The sequence below is a fragment of the Muntiacus reevesi genome, chromosome 2 (assembly GCF_963930625.1).
Source record: "Muntiacus reevesi chromosome 2, mMunRee1.1, whole genome shotgun sequence".
NCBI lineage: Eukaryota > Metazoa > Chordata > Mammalia > Artiodactyla > Cervidae > Muntiacus > Muntiacus reevesi.
The window spans coordinates 264,448,614-264,463,380 of record NC_089250.1 but is presented as its reverse complement, the minus strand read 5'-3'; the positions used below and the strand labels follow the sequence as shown (position 1 = coordinate 264,463,380).

The following is a 14,767-nucleotide window of genomic DNA, read 5'->3' as shown; positions in this document are numbered from 1 at the left end:
GTGGGAGTGGCATGCCTAGTTGCACCTGTGTGAGGGGTCCTAAACCAGAACCCACCCCACAGAGCCCTTCCTCCATTCCTGACCCATAGAAAGTGGGAGAGAAAATAATGTGATTGTTTCAAGCTGCTCGATATTGGAGTAATTTGTTTTGCAGCAATAGTAACTGGGGCACTAATCCAGGATGCCTTAGAGAAAACAGGAAGGGGGAAGGGAGGGTATGCTAGGACACAGCACATGTTGTGAGAGGGCTCAGCCAGGTCTCGGAAGAGAAAGGAAAAAGAAAGAGACAATGTCAGAGCATCATCAGTGCCCTGCACTACCTCACCTCTGTGCATCTCTGTCCATCTTTCTCCTCCTTTCCTGCAGTTCTGCTTTCCCTGTCTCTCAGGGCCTGGCATGGAGAAAGCATGCTTCCTTCAGCTCCGGTTTTTTTTTTTTTTAATTTAGTTTAATTTTATTTGGCCGAACCTTGGGATCTTAATCGCCCAACCAGGAATGGAACCCATACCCCATGCAGTGGCAGCTTGGAGTCTTAACCACTGGACCACCAGGGAAGTCCCCAGCTCCCATTTCATAACTTCTCTTTGAGAGGCTGGGCCAGAATCTCTTGGTCTTGGTCCCAAATTCCCTGGGAAAGAGATTCTTGTCAGCCAGTGCCAGTCAGGTGTCCAGACTGGGATTCTGAAGTTGCACAGGTGAGCTTGCCCCTGCCCCAAGGTGGCATCTGGCCCCTCCTCTCCCTGCCAGGCTGGACATCTGGTCCAAAGCTGGAGGTAGAGGCACCGGGTGAGTTTGGGGTCCCCAGAAGCAGTTCCTGTGACCAGGATTCAAGGTCATGTGGTTGATTTGGCCGCAGGATCCCTGGAAGCACCTGTAGAGGGTGGGGACATGGGAGGAAAGGGAGGCAACCCTAGGGGTACTGATGAGCAGGTGGCTGCTGGGGACCTCTGAGGACCATAGCGTGACATCCCCTCACTGGGAACATCCCCTTGTTCCCCTCTTTGGGAACAAGGCTGTTGTTATGGACCAAATCTTGCTCCCTGACCCTGAAATTCATGTGTTGAAGCCCTCACCCTAAGGTGACTGTATTTGGAGATGGGGCCTCTTTACAGGTTTCTTCTTTCGTCCTTTTTTGTTATGAATAAGTAACTAGTGGGGAGGTGCTTTGAGACTATATAAATCTGTTCCTTATCACACATTTGGTTTTTGAGTGAATTAATTTATTTAAATCAGTATTTATATATCAATATGGACATGTGGCTTCCTGTTGATCCCTTACATTATAATCTGTTATCCTGTATTATGGGTTGAGTTGTATACCCCCCCAATTTAAAATCTATTGAAGTCCTAACTCCCCAGGACTTCAGAATGTGCCCTTGTTTGAAAATAGGGTCATTAGTTAAGATAAGGTCAGATTGAAGTAGGGTGGTCCCTACTCCAACATGACTGGTGTCCTTTTAAAGAGGGGAAATTTGGACAACGACCCGTGGGAAGAATGCCATGTAAAAATGAAAACAGAGATCAGGGTGAGGCTTCTACAAGCCAAAGAAAGCAAAGAGTGCAGCAAACCACCAGAAGCAGAGAGCGAGGCAGGGGACAGATGTTCCCGCAGAGCCTCAGAAGGAGCCAGCGCTGCCAACACCTGGATCTCGGACTCCAGGCCTGTGAGACAAATTCGTTTCTGTTGTTTGAGCCACTCTATGGCACTTGGTTACATCAGCTGTGGAAATCAAACAAGTTACTGTGATTTATTTTGATGTCCCAATTATCCCTTTTTAGGCCAGAGGACGTCAGATGACTTCGGCATCCTCTCGACATGACCCCATCCTTCCTTGTGCACGTCTTTACTTTCCGGCATAACAAGATGTCTCAGACTCACCTTGAACTTTTGCTGCCCTGGCTTTCCCTGGTGGCTCAGATGGTGAAGAATCTGCCTGCAATGCAGGAGACCCAAGTTTGATTCCTGGGTTGGGAAGAGCCCCTGGTGAAGGGAATGGCTAATGCACTCCAGTATTCTTGCCTGGAGAATTCCATGGACTGATGCAGTCGCAAAGAGTCAGACCTGACTGAGCGACTAACACACACACACAGTCCCCTCAGAATGAGCCCATTCCACAAAGACCCCTGGTTCTTGTTTGTGGTTAACGGTACTTCGAGGCCAATATCTGTGTGCTCCATACCGTTCAGTGCACACACACGTTTACGTCTACCTGTATCTCTTGACGACCTATGGAGAACCTCGAGTTCACACTGATGCCTAATTCCAGCCTAGAGCCACAGTGTCATGCTGGCTTCCTCCCTTCCTGCTTCAGACCTTGCCACTTTGACAGTGAGAACCCCGCTCCTGTAATCGTGGATTCACTTGCTTACGTGATGGACCCTGTTGCACGTTATGTGTGGCCTTCTCCCATGCGTACTCCCTGCCTCCATGTCTCCTTCACACTGGGCAGACTCTGACTCCCTTCTCTGGGCCAGACGGCCCTCCCGCAGCCCCTGCCCACCAACTCTGTCCCACCTAATGGCTTTTGTCCCAGAGTGTTCAGGGAGAGGCAGGAAATGACCACTGTGCAATCACCATGTCTATCAAGTGGAGTATCAGGACTCCGGGGGCACAAGCTGACCCGATGTCTGGGTTTTTTTTCCCTTCCTTGTTCCTGTGGACAGCTATGAGAACAATTCCTCCATGCCCTTTGGACACAATATCAGGCAAAATGCAAATGTTTCAGATCCTCTTCAGTAATAAAAGGCCCTGAAACTGCCTTTTGTCCCAAGAGCTGTCTCGGTTCAGTAATAAAATTATGCAGCACCGTTTCATCATGACAGCTCAGAACGTTACCAAGATTCTTGCTTCCCCAAGGTGGCTTCAGACTGGGAAGCTGAGGACAGAAAAAGGGTAGGACTGCTGTGCAATGGCTGCAGACAGCAGCCACCTCAGTCGTGTCCGCAGCCGGTTGCCCTAAGGGACCTTGGAGACAGCACTTTCCAGTGGACATTCATGACTGGCCTGCTGTCCCCAGTCTAGGCTCTAGACAGGTATGTGCAGTGCCTTTGGAAAGCCCCAGGGCATAGTGGCCAGTGTCCACATTGGGCAAGTCATAATGTCTGTCCACACCAAGCTGCAGAGCAAGGAGCATGTGGTTGAGGCTCTCCACAGAGCCAAGTTCAAGTTCCCTGGCTGCCAGAAGATCCAAGAAGTGAGGATTTATTAAGTTTAAGGCGGATGAATTTGAAAACATGGTAGCAGAAAAGCAGCTCATCCGAGATGGCTAGGGGTTAAATACATCCCTAATCGTGGCCCTCTGGACAAATAGCGGATCATGTGCTCATGAGAGCCTTGGCACTGTCCCCTCCTTACACATGCTCACTAATAAATCCTACTTCCCTGTCAGAAAAAAAGAACAAAAAGAATGGAATATTCTCCTCTATTTTCTCTGCTTGGGATTCTGACCCCCTCTCTCCTCACTCCCTCACTCCCTTTAGAGCTGAGCCCTGGCATGCATGCTCACAGCGTGCATGCTCAGCCGTGTCCGACTCTCTGGGACCCTATGGACTGTAGCCCTCCAGGCTTCTCTGTCCATGGGCTTTCCCAGGCAAGAATACTGGAGTGGGTTGCCATTTCCTCCTCCAGGGGATCTTCCCGACCCAGGGATGGAGCCCGATTCTCCTGCATTGCAGGTGGATCTTTTACTGGAAAGTTCTGGATGGCTGGGCCCAAGTGGGACAGGCTCTAGCACTACTGTTCTCCCCTCAGGGGGCACTGGAGCTGCACCCCGTCACCCAGCACCAGAACCCATGTGCCTGCCTCCACGTTATGATCACAATGATAAACAACATGCCAGGTACTGTCCCGAGCACGTTCCATGTGTGCCTTGGGCTGGGTGCTCTGGAAAGCTGACATCAAGCCTGAGTCAGCAGTGCAAGAGGTTTGGTAGGAAGACACACCTGTGACAGGAGAGAAGAAAGGGACACAGACCATGTGCTGACTTGACAAAGTCCCAGCCCCCTGGGGAGGAGCTCTGGAGCCAAGACAGCCCCTTGGAGAAGTCTTGCGCTGGGCAGAAATATGCAGGCTCCAGTGGCTCTGCAGAAGTTCAGTCACTGAGGATGACCATCCCCCAAATAGCGTAAGCACAGTTCGAACCTGAGACACAGCCTTCACACAGAGACTTGGGCATGAATGTCCACAGCAGTGTCATGACAGCCTCAACTGGAAATCATTCAAATGTCCATCACCAGATGAACAGAAGCAATATGTGGGCCATCCACACAGTGGAGACCTCTTGGCAAGAAAACAGAATGAGCTCTTTTTTTTTTAAAAGAAATGTTTTTTATGGAACTATAGTTGATTTGCAACGTGTTCCTAATTTGTGCTCTACAGCAAAATAATTCAGTTACTTATATATACCTTTCATGTTCTTTTGCTTTATGGTTTATTGCAGGATATTGAATATAGTTCCCTGTGCTAGACAGTAGGACATTGTTGTTTGTCCATTCTATATGTAATATTAATAGATTGCATCTGCTAGTCGCAAACTTTCAATCCATTCCTCCCCAGTCCCCTTCCTCTTGGCAACCACAAGTCTCCTCTATGTCTGTGAGTCTGTTTCTGTTTCATAGATAAGTTCATTCGTGTCATATTTTAGAGTCCACATACAAGTGATATCATATGGTTTTTGTCTTTCTCTTTCCGACATACTTCATTTAGTATGTTAATTTCTAGGACCATCCATGTTGCTGTAAATGGCATTATTTCATTCTTTTTTATGGCTGAGTAGTATTCTATTGTGTGTGTATACACACACACACACACACGTACATATATATATATATATCACATCTTCTTATGCATTCTTCTGTTGATGGGCATTTAGTTTGCTTCCAAATCTTGGCTAGTGAAAAAAGTGCTGCTATGAACTTAAGGGTGCATGTATCTTTTCAAATTATAGTTTTGTTGGGATATATTCCCAAGAGTGGGTTTGCAGGAACCCATAACTCTATTTTTAGTCTTTTGAGGAACGTCCATACTGTTTTCCACAGTGGCTGCAACAATTTACGTAAAACAGATCTAGCTCTTGATCTACAGAGTAACTTGGTTGAGTCTCAGATGCATGACGCTGAGCAAAATATGCTGGATAGGAAAGACCACATGACTTCTGATTCCTTTTCCATGAACTTTCTAGAAAAGAGGCCTCAGAATGTCCTGGACTGTGGCACCAGCAGTCCTCAGGGAGTTGTTCAATTCAGTTCAGTTGCTCAGTTGTGTCCAACTCTTTGTGACCCCAGGGACTGTAGCACTCCAGGTCTCCCTGTCCATCACCAACTCCCGGAATTTACACAAGCTCATGTCAGTTGAGTCGGTGATGCCATCCAACCATCTCATCCTCTGTCGTCCCCTTCTCCTCCCGCCTTCAGTCTTTCCCAGCATCAAATGAATCAGTTTCAAAAAAAAAAAAAAAAAAAAAATCAAATGGGTCAGGAAGTTGTATCTGGGACTTAAAACCAGGGAGTCTGGCGCCCTCTGGTGGCTGCCTTTCAGAGGCATAAAATCAGTGAGAAGTCAGAGAGAGCTTGTCAGTGAGAGGATAATTAAGAAGGTTAATATGCACTATATGTAACATATGTATGTTATAGTCACACACTATGTATATGGCAACATGAACTTGAGAAGACTGCGGAAAACGGTGAGGGACAGGGAAGCCTGGTGTGCTGCAGTCCATGGGGTCACGAAGAGTTGGACACGACTTGGTGACTGAACAACAATATATGACAACAAGACCCTGATGCTGGGAAAGAGTGAAGGCAAAAGAAGAGGGCGGCAGAGGATGAGATGGTTGGATAGCGTCACGGGCTCTGGACATGAGTTTGAGCAAACTCTGGGAGATAGTGAAGGACAGGGAAGCCTTGTGTGCTGCAGTCCATGGGGTCACAGAGAGTCAGACACAACTAAGCAACTAAACAACAACAAAAATATGACAACAGACTCAAAGCCATACTGTGGGTCAGGCAGTGTTCCCACCGGAAGGAAAGTTAGTATTATCCCTCTTGTGTGTGAGAACAAGATAGTGAAACTGAGGGTCATAGGGGTCTAGCAACTGGAGATCACACAGCTTGTGGGGTGTGAAGTGGAGTTTGAACCTGATCCGTCTGAGTTCAAGGAGATGGAGAGAAGCCACACTGAGGTTGTGGGGACCCTGGCTGCTCAGGTCCGTGAGACCAGCCCCGTCCTGTCTTTGATTTGGAGGCATCCTTTGGTCTCCTGATAATAAACCTCTTTTCATTTGGATGACTTCATGTGGGACTTTCCTGTCCTGTGAGGCCAGTGGGCATGGGCCTCCTCAGGGACCCCAAACCCTGGCTTGCTTTGGGTGCCCATCTCTGGGGGTGAGTTAATTCATTGAATATGGGGTCTGTCTATTGGGGCAGTTTCCTCAGCCTCTTGGGAGTGGCTTGCCTCTCCCTCTCTTGTGGTCTCATGGGGCCTCCTTGGTCCATTGCCCATCGATACCTAGTTCATGTCTCATGACCAAGGGCGTGAAATGGGGATGACCCACAACACAAGAGCTCACAGCTTTTTTTGGAGGGGGACCCTTCCCTCCAAAGGCCCAAGTAGCCTCAACTGGCACTAAGAGCCAGAAAAGTGTCAAAGTATGTTAGTTGCTCAGTCACGTCTGACTCTTTGTGACCCCGTGGACTGTAGCCCACATGCTCTTCTGCTCATGGAATATTCCAGGCAAGAATACTGGAGTGGGTAGCCATTCCCTTCTCTAGGGAATCTCTTGATCCAGAGATCAAACCCCTGTTTCCTGCATTGCAGGCAGATTCTTTAGGGCTGTGCCTTAAAGCAGTCCTGGCTGGGTGTGACCATTGTCCTCCACGACCTCAGGATTGTCACCGAACCAAACTTAGGTCCACTCACCTGAGAGCAGGAAAGCCAATCTCCTGACCCCGGGTTGTGGTGAAGGAAGGTGCAGCATTTACTGCAGGCACCAAGCAAGAGGTACACCCAACAAGGCATCTAATGCTCAAAGTACCCAAACTCTCCGATGGCTTTCAGGGAAGGTCTGTGAAGACAGGGTGAGGAAGAGGGGTGTGTGATCAGCTTGTGGACAGTCTTCTGACTGGTTGGTGGTGAGGTAGTGGGGGGATGGGAATGGGGCTTCCCGGGGTGGGGGTGCTTCCTAGGTGGTGCTAGTGGTAAAGAACCTGCCTGCCAATACAGGAGACTTAAGAGATGAGGGTTTGATCCTTGGGCTGGGAAGATCCCCTGGAGGAGGGCATGGCAACCCACTCCAGTATCTTTACTTGGAGAATCCCATGGGCAGAGGAGCCTGGTGGGCTACAGTCCATGGGGTCGCAAAGAGCTGGACATGACCGCAGCAACTGAGCACGCACGCACGAGATAATCAGGAGTCAGCATCGACAACCTTCTGGTTCCAAACAGTTTGGGGTCTCTGTGCTTGTGGTCAGCATGCAGTTAGCTTCTTTGAGGATATGGGCCAGGTTATCATCTGCAGGCCTTGAGGAGGAACTAAAAGTCCTTGCCTTTGTTGAGTGGCTAACCTATTATTATTTTGTCTTGTTTGACAGTTTTCCTTTGTTTCCACATTTTTTCATGTCTCTGATTAAATTTGCTCTTTGGAACTTGAGGAAGACCTAGAAGGCTACAGTTTTTCTACACTCAAGAGGCAGGCGGAGGACTTGGTGGGGGAGGGGTCCTGTCCCAGGAAGGCCCCATGGTGACAATCTCCCCTTTCTTTGATATTCCTCAATCTTGAGGGGGAACCGATTCAGGAAAAGAAAGGGAAAGAAAGTTTATTTATTTAAATTGGAGGATAATTACTTTATAATATTGTGACGGTCTTTGCCATATATCAGTATGAATCCGCCATAGGTAAACATAGGTAAACTTCTATCCTGAACCCTCCTCCCACATCCCTCCCCACCCTATCCCTCCAGGTTGTCACAGAGCACCAGCTTTGGGTGCCCTGCTTCATACATCAAACTCGCGCTGGTTATCTATTTTACATACAGTAATGTACATGTTTCAATACTATTCTCTCAAATCATTCCACCCTCTCCTTCTCCCTCTGAGTCCAAAAGTCTGTTCTTTACATCTGTGTCTCCTTTGCTGCCCTGCATGTAGGAGCGTTGGTAGCATCTTTTTAGATTCCATATATATGTGCCTTAATAAATGGCATTTGTCTTTCTCTTTCTGATTTACTTCACTCTGTATAATAGGCTCTAGGTTCATCCACCTCATTAGAACTGACTCAAATGCATTCTTTTTTTATAGTTGAGTAATACTCTGTTATGTATATGTACCACAACTTCCTTGTCCATTCATCTGCTGATGGACATCTAGGTTTCTAAGAAAGGGAATAAAATTTTGAATAGACAGATGAATTATAAACTGGGCAGAGGAACTTAGTTTTAGGGGGACTTGGTTACAGGATCAATTCACACAGCTCGTGTGAATGCTTATCCCTTTTCGGCTGGATGTAATAATACAAACCTCTCCAGGAGTTGTTCTCAGAGCTTTGCCATCATCTCTCTGTGGTGCCCTAGTGGACTTGCAGTGTGCATCTGGGTAACTGTGAGCTCTTTTCTGGAACCACATAAGGTCACTCTGCCTGCATGGGCCAGACTGGGAGTGCCAGGAAATTAACACCCTATGAGAATAGCCCTCCGGCAATAACTAAGAGAAACTGGAGCAAAAATAGCACCCTTGCCCCTCAGGTGTGCTCTCTGCCCCCTTCCCAGACTCTCCCTGTTGGCTTGCTCTCTGGTTACCTGCAGTGGCAGCGGGCATAGAGACCACCCTTTATTATTTAGTTTCCCTTCCCTGTATCACCTCCCACCAGTGCACTGTTTCCTACACTTCCCAAATTAACTGTGTGATTTCACTGTCATCTTCTGGGAGATTCTAAACTAAGAAAATAGCTGATACTTTTGAGCCCTTCTTGGTGCTGGGTCTGCTTCCAAGCACGTATGATTTCATTTAATTTTCGAGACAACTTCAGAGCTGAGTACCACTGTCACCTTCATTTTAAGGATGAAGAAACTGAGGCACAGAAAAGCAACATCTATCCAGCTGTGCTCGGCTGAATAATGGCCCCTTAAACGTGTCCATGTCTTAGTCCCTTGAACCTGTGAGTATATTACTTCACATGGCAAAAGGGACTTTGCAGATATAATGAGGTCAAGGATCTTGAGATGGAGAGACCATCCTGGCTCACGTGGATGGACCCATGTGATCACAAGCGTCCTTATAAGGGAAGCAGAAGGATCTGAGTTGGAGAAGGAGACATCACAATGAAGTAGAGGTCAGAGTGATGCGAGGAAGGAGCCATCAGCCAGTCCAAGGAATGTAGGTGGCTTCTTCTAGAAGCTGGAAGAGGCAGTGAGATGGATTCCCTTCTAGCACCCAGAAGGAATGTGGCCCTGCCAAGCCACTTAAATTTCTGACTTCCAGAACTGAAATAATGCACTGGTGTTCTTTTAAGTCACGATGTTTGTGGCAATTTGATACAGCAGCCACAGGAAACTAATACACCAAGAGAACCAGTGGAAACTCCATGAGCGTTTATAACCTCACCAGGAAAGTCATGCAGCATCACTTGTGTCTTACTTACACCATGGGTCAAAGCAGACCTGAGCTGGCCTAGATTCCAGGGGAGGGAGGGGTCATGGTCCCCACCTCTCTGTGAGAGTAGTGACAAAGAATTTGCAGTCATTTTAATATCTTAACAATTTATGATAAAAGTATGTTGTAATCTCTTTTTTATCAGATGAGGAAATGGAGGCTCAGGGAGCTCTAGTCATTTACCCAAGATCACTCGGCTGGAAAATGGTGAGTCAGAATTCAAACCCAGAGCCCAATACATGAAGGCATTTCCAGTTTTCTCTCTGAATCAGTATGTTCAGAACCCTCTACTTCCAGAAGCCAGGCTGTTGACACCTCTCACTTCCTTTTTTAAAATTTTATTTTATTGAAGTATAGTTGATTTACAACATTGTATTAATTTCTACTATACAGCAAAGTGATTCAGTCATATACATATATATATTTTTTCATATTCCTTTTCATTATGGTTTATCAGAGGATATTGAATATAGTTCCCTGTGCTATACAGTGGGACCTTGTTTTTTATCCATTCTATATATAATCATTAGCATCTACTATTCCCAAACTGCTAGTCCTCCCCTCCCCTCTCTCACTTCCTTTATTCCTTCCCTCCTAAGTGAAACTGGCCAGGTGCTGATCACACATGATTCTGGTGTCAGTTCAGACAGACCAACCTCAGTTCCACGTGTATTTAGGAGAAAGCTAGTGGCATATAATAAAGAGAATGTGAATCGCCTATTCCAAACAGCAGAATAACTGGAGCAGAGAGTACAGGATGTGAATGTAAGCTTGATCTTCTCTGGTAGGTGCTGGGAGTAGGAAGCTGGAGGAGCAGAGTTTTAGAAAGATGACCCCACCAGAGGCATTTGTTGTGAAAAATATGACAGCTAAAATGAAAAGCTCAGTACATGGACCTCATAGAATGCACCCAATTCTAACCACTAGACCACCAGGGAACTCCCTTGTCCTGCTACTTTATATCACTAACTCTCAATTCAAAGTCCAGGGAGGGCAGGTCAGGTTGCCTGACCCCTGATCATGTGTCTGCTTCCTGACTCAGAGGGCGATGGGAGAACAAGCATCCAACCTTTGAGGCTTCCGTTGGTAAGGACACGCTCAGCCTACTCCCAAGACCCACATAGTGGACATTTTTTCCAAACACAGGAAGGGGTGCCAGATGGCTAAAAATCATAGCAGATATATTCCATATCACTTATTAGTTTGGTGTAGATCTGTCTAGAGCTCTCAAAAAAAGTTTACACAATCCCACAGTGAGTTTCATTTATTTATTTTTTTAGGTTTCTCTCCAATTAGTAGTATGTTTGGGGGAATCGTTCCACATCAGTAGACTTACCTCTTTATTTGTAATGGCTTTCTAACATTTCAATGCTAGTAGAATGCTGGTAGAATTCAACGCTAGTAGAATTTCAAATGCTAGTAGAAATTTAACCACTAGCATCTATTTAACCACTCTGTTATCAATCAATGGGCTTCCCAGGTGGCTTAGTGGTAAAAAACCCACCTGCCAATGCAGGAGATGCAGGTTCGATCCCTGTGTCGGGAAGATCACCTCGAGTAGGAAATGGCAACCCACTCCAGTATTCTTGCCTGGGAAATCCCATGGACAGAGGAGTCTGGCTACAGTCTATGAGGTTGCAAAGAATTGGACATGACTGAGCGACTGAGCACAAAACAATTTAAAAAATAAACCAACAAAAAAATGGGTTCCCATTTTTCACCTATTAAGTTAATGTTGTTTGTTGTTGAGTATTCCCAATGTGGTTGAGTATGAAATGATCTCAAACACTGTCCTTGATAGAGGGCAGTTTGACTGTGTGTATTAAAAGTCTTGAAATTTATGTCCATTTTGACTCATTCATTCTACTTCTGGGAATGTTTTTGAATCATAGACATGAGCAAAGATAAAGCTACAAGGGTGAACATCATAGCTTTTATTTGGTTTTTTCTATTGAGCTATAATTGATATATAACACTATATTCATTTTAGGTGCAACAATGATTTGATATACATATATATTGCAAAATGACCACCACAGTAAGTTTAATGAATATACATCACATCACATGATTATAATATTTTTCTTGTGATATGAATTTTGATGATTTAATCTCTTAGCAACTTTCAAATATAAAATACACTATTGTCAGCTATAGTATAGTTTTATTTCTTAATATAAAAATGATCAGAGCTAACAGTGTCCAATAGTCTAACAATAAAGTGTTAGATAAATTATTTTGCATATAATAAAATACCCTTAAGCCATTAAATGAAGTTATTGAAGAATGTTTAATGACATAGATAAATGTACCATGTCTATTTTATTACTCATCTTTAATCACACTTAGAAACATCTTTTGATGTAAATAAGTGTTCTGCTCTAATTTTACTTTTCAGATTTGCAAAATATTTTGTTGAATTAATTTACCACAGAGTACGTCATGAATACCCTATTTAGGTAGTTTCCATATTTTTTTTTCTTACCATAAACAGTGCTTTTGTGATTACCCCAGAAGTAAATATTCTCATGTATTAATATCTTTAAATGATTGTCTCAAGATAAATAGAAGAGGCATTGTGAGGTCAAAGAGAATGCACATTTTCCTGCCTCTGGGCACATCTTGCCTAATTGCTTTTCAGAAAGCTTTCCCCTTATTCTTGCCAGGACTGGATGCTATTATTTAAAAATCAGTGATCAATGGTTTTTAGGCATGTTTTTTCTTTTGTTTTCTCCCCTACTGATTAAGTAATAGTATTTGTGAACACTCTCTGCCCCTTTACCCTGCTTCCCCAGTAGCCTGCAGGCTTAGAAAACTCAGAGTCAAGGTGATTTGAAAGCAAGTTGCTTCCCTCATCATCTCCAGGCCTTTGAACCTGCAAGTGGAAACTGCTGCCAGGCAGAATCTGAGGCAAGGAGGCCACCTTTACCTTTATCTTGTTATCACTTGTTCTATAAGCTCCGGTCCATGGCCTTCAAGGCTGTCCAACATAAGCACCTGCACATCAGGCAGCAGGTGCCTAAGAAAAATTGACCAGGAGACCAGGCTCGTGCTAATAGCACTACAGCCTGACGTGGGGCCAGCACTGCATACCGGGCACACTAGTGGCACTTCTGGGACCACAAAGGCTGCCCCGATTGCCTTAGGGACACAAGGCCACGTGCCTTGTCATCAAACGCACTGCTCTTTCTGACTTTGGTAGCATTGGAGCTAGGTAGCTAGATTGTTGCAGAGTCTGAAGGAAGCTGCAGAATTGGTGAGACCCCAGCCTGGTGGACCCTGCCTTCCCCTTTCCAGGTTCCCAAACCCCCAAGGCCCTGGGGCACTTCTAACTCTTACTGGGAAATCGGGGGTGAACACGGGTGGGATTCGGGGGGAAGAACTGATGAGCTCTCTTTGCCTGCGTGTGTGCTAAGTCACTTCAGTCATGTCTGACTTTTTGTGACTCCATGGACTGTAGCCCACCAGGCTCCTCTGTCCATAGGATTCTCCAGGCAAGAATACTGGAGTGGGTTGCCATGACCTCCTCCAGGGGATCTTCCTGACCCAGGGATCAAACCCATGTCTCTTAAGTCTCCTGCATTGACAGGCAGGTTCCTCACCACTAACACCACCTGGGAAGTCCAAACTCTCTTTGGGAGTGAGGGAAAACCAAGGACCCTGCAGGGAGGGGGGCTTTTGAGACACTCTGGCCCTTCTCCTAAGCCTGAACTCTCAACAGGAGGAGGCAGAGGACATCATGAAACCATTAGATCATCGAGGCATCAGGAAAACATGGCTGGCCCTTTGGAGAGTCCCTGCAGAGGTGGTAAACTTCGGAAATGACTCTGCCTCGCAGGTAACAGCTATGAGACCATTGTTCAGTCTCCAAGTCATATCCAGCTTTTTTGACCCCATGAACTGCAACACACCTGCTTCCCTGTCCTTCATTATCCCCTGAAGTTGGTTCAAACTCATGTCCATTGAGTTGGTAATCCCATCCAACCATCTCATCCTCTGTTGCCCCTTTCTCCTCTTGCCCTTAATATTTCCCAGCATCATCAGGGCCTTTTCCAACGAGTTGGCCCTTTGCATCAGGTGGCCAAAGTATTGAAACTTCAGCTTCAGCATCAGTCCTTCCAGTGAAATTCAGGGTTGATTTCCTTTAAGATTGACTTGTTTGACTTCCTTGCTGTCCAAGGGACTCTCAAGGGTCTTCTCCAGCATCACAATTTGAAAGCATCAGTTCTTCAGTGCTCAGCCTTCTTCACGGTCCAACTCTCAGATCCATACATGACTACTGGAAAAAAACATAGCCTTGATTATACTGGCAAAGTGATGTCTCTGCTTTTTAATTCCAAAGTAAAAGAAATGCAAGAAAGGCAAAATGGTTGTCTGAGGAGGACTTATAAATAGCTGAATGAAGAAGAGAAGTAAAAGGCAAAGGAGAAAGGGAAAGATATAGCTAACTGAATCCTGAGTTCCAGAGAACAGCAAGGAGAGATAAGAAAGCCTTCTTAAGTGAACAATGCAAAGAAATGGAGGAAAACAACAGAATGGGAAAGACTAGAGATTACTTCAAGAAAATTTGAGATGCCAAGGGAACATTTCATGCAGAGATAAACACAATAATGGACAGAAATGGCAAGGCTGACAGAAGTGGAAGAGATAAAGAAGAGGTGGCAAGAATACACAGAAAAACTGTACAAAAAAGATCTTAATGACCCTTATAACCATGGTGGTGTGGTCACTCACATAGAGCCAGACATCCTGGAGTGGGAGGTCAAGTGGGCCTTAGGAAGCATTAGTACAAACAAAGTTAGTGAAGGTGATGGAATGCCAGCCGAGCTATTTCAGATCCTAAAAGATGCTGCTGCTAAAGTGTTGCACTCAATATGCCAGCAAATTTGGAAAACTCAGCAGTGGCCACAGGACTGGAAAAGGTCAGTTTTCATTACAATCCCCAAAAAGGCAATGCCAAAGAATGTTCAAAACTACTGTACAATTGCATTCATTTCACATGCAAGCAAGTTAATGCTCAAAATCCTTTAAGCGAGGCTTCAACATTGTGTGAACAGAGAACTTAGGTCAGCCATTTTTTTGGCGGGTGGGTAGCCCTGGTACCTTTTAGTGGAGAATAGGATT

The 14,767-nt window shown here is 45.6% G+C and overlaps 1 pseudogene; it reads left to right on the top strand.

The window, feature by feature from the left end:
- The first annotated feature begins 2,861 nt into the window (after positions 1–2,861).
- On the top strand, positions 2,862–2,978 carry LOC136162231 (small nucleolar RNA SNORA70; annotated as a pseudogene).
- Positions 2,979–14,767: the final 11,789 nt, after the last annotated feature.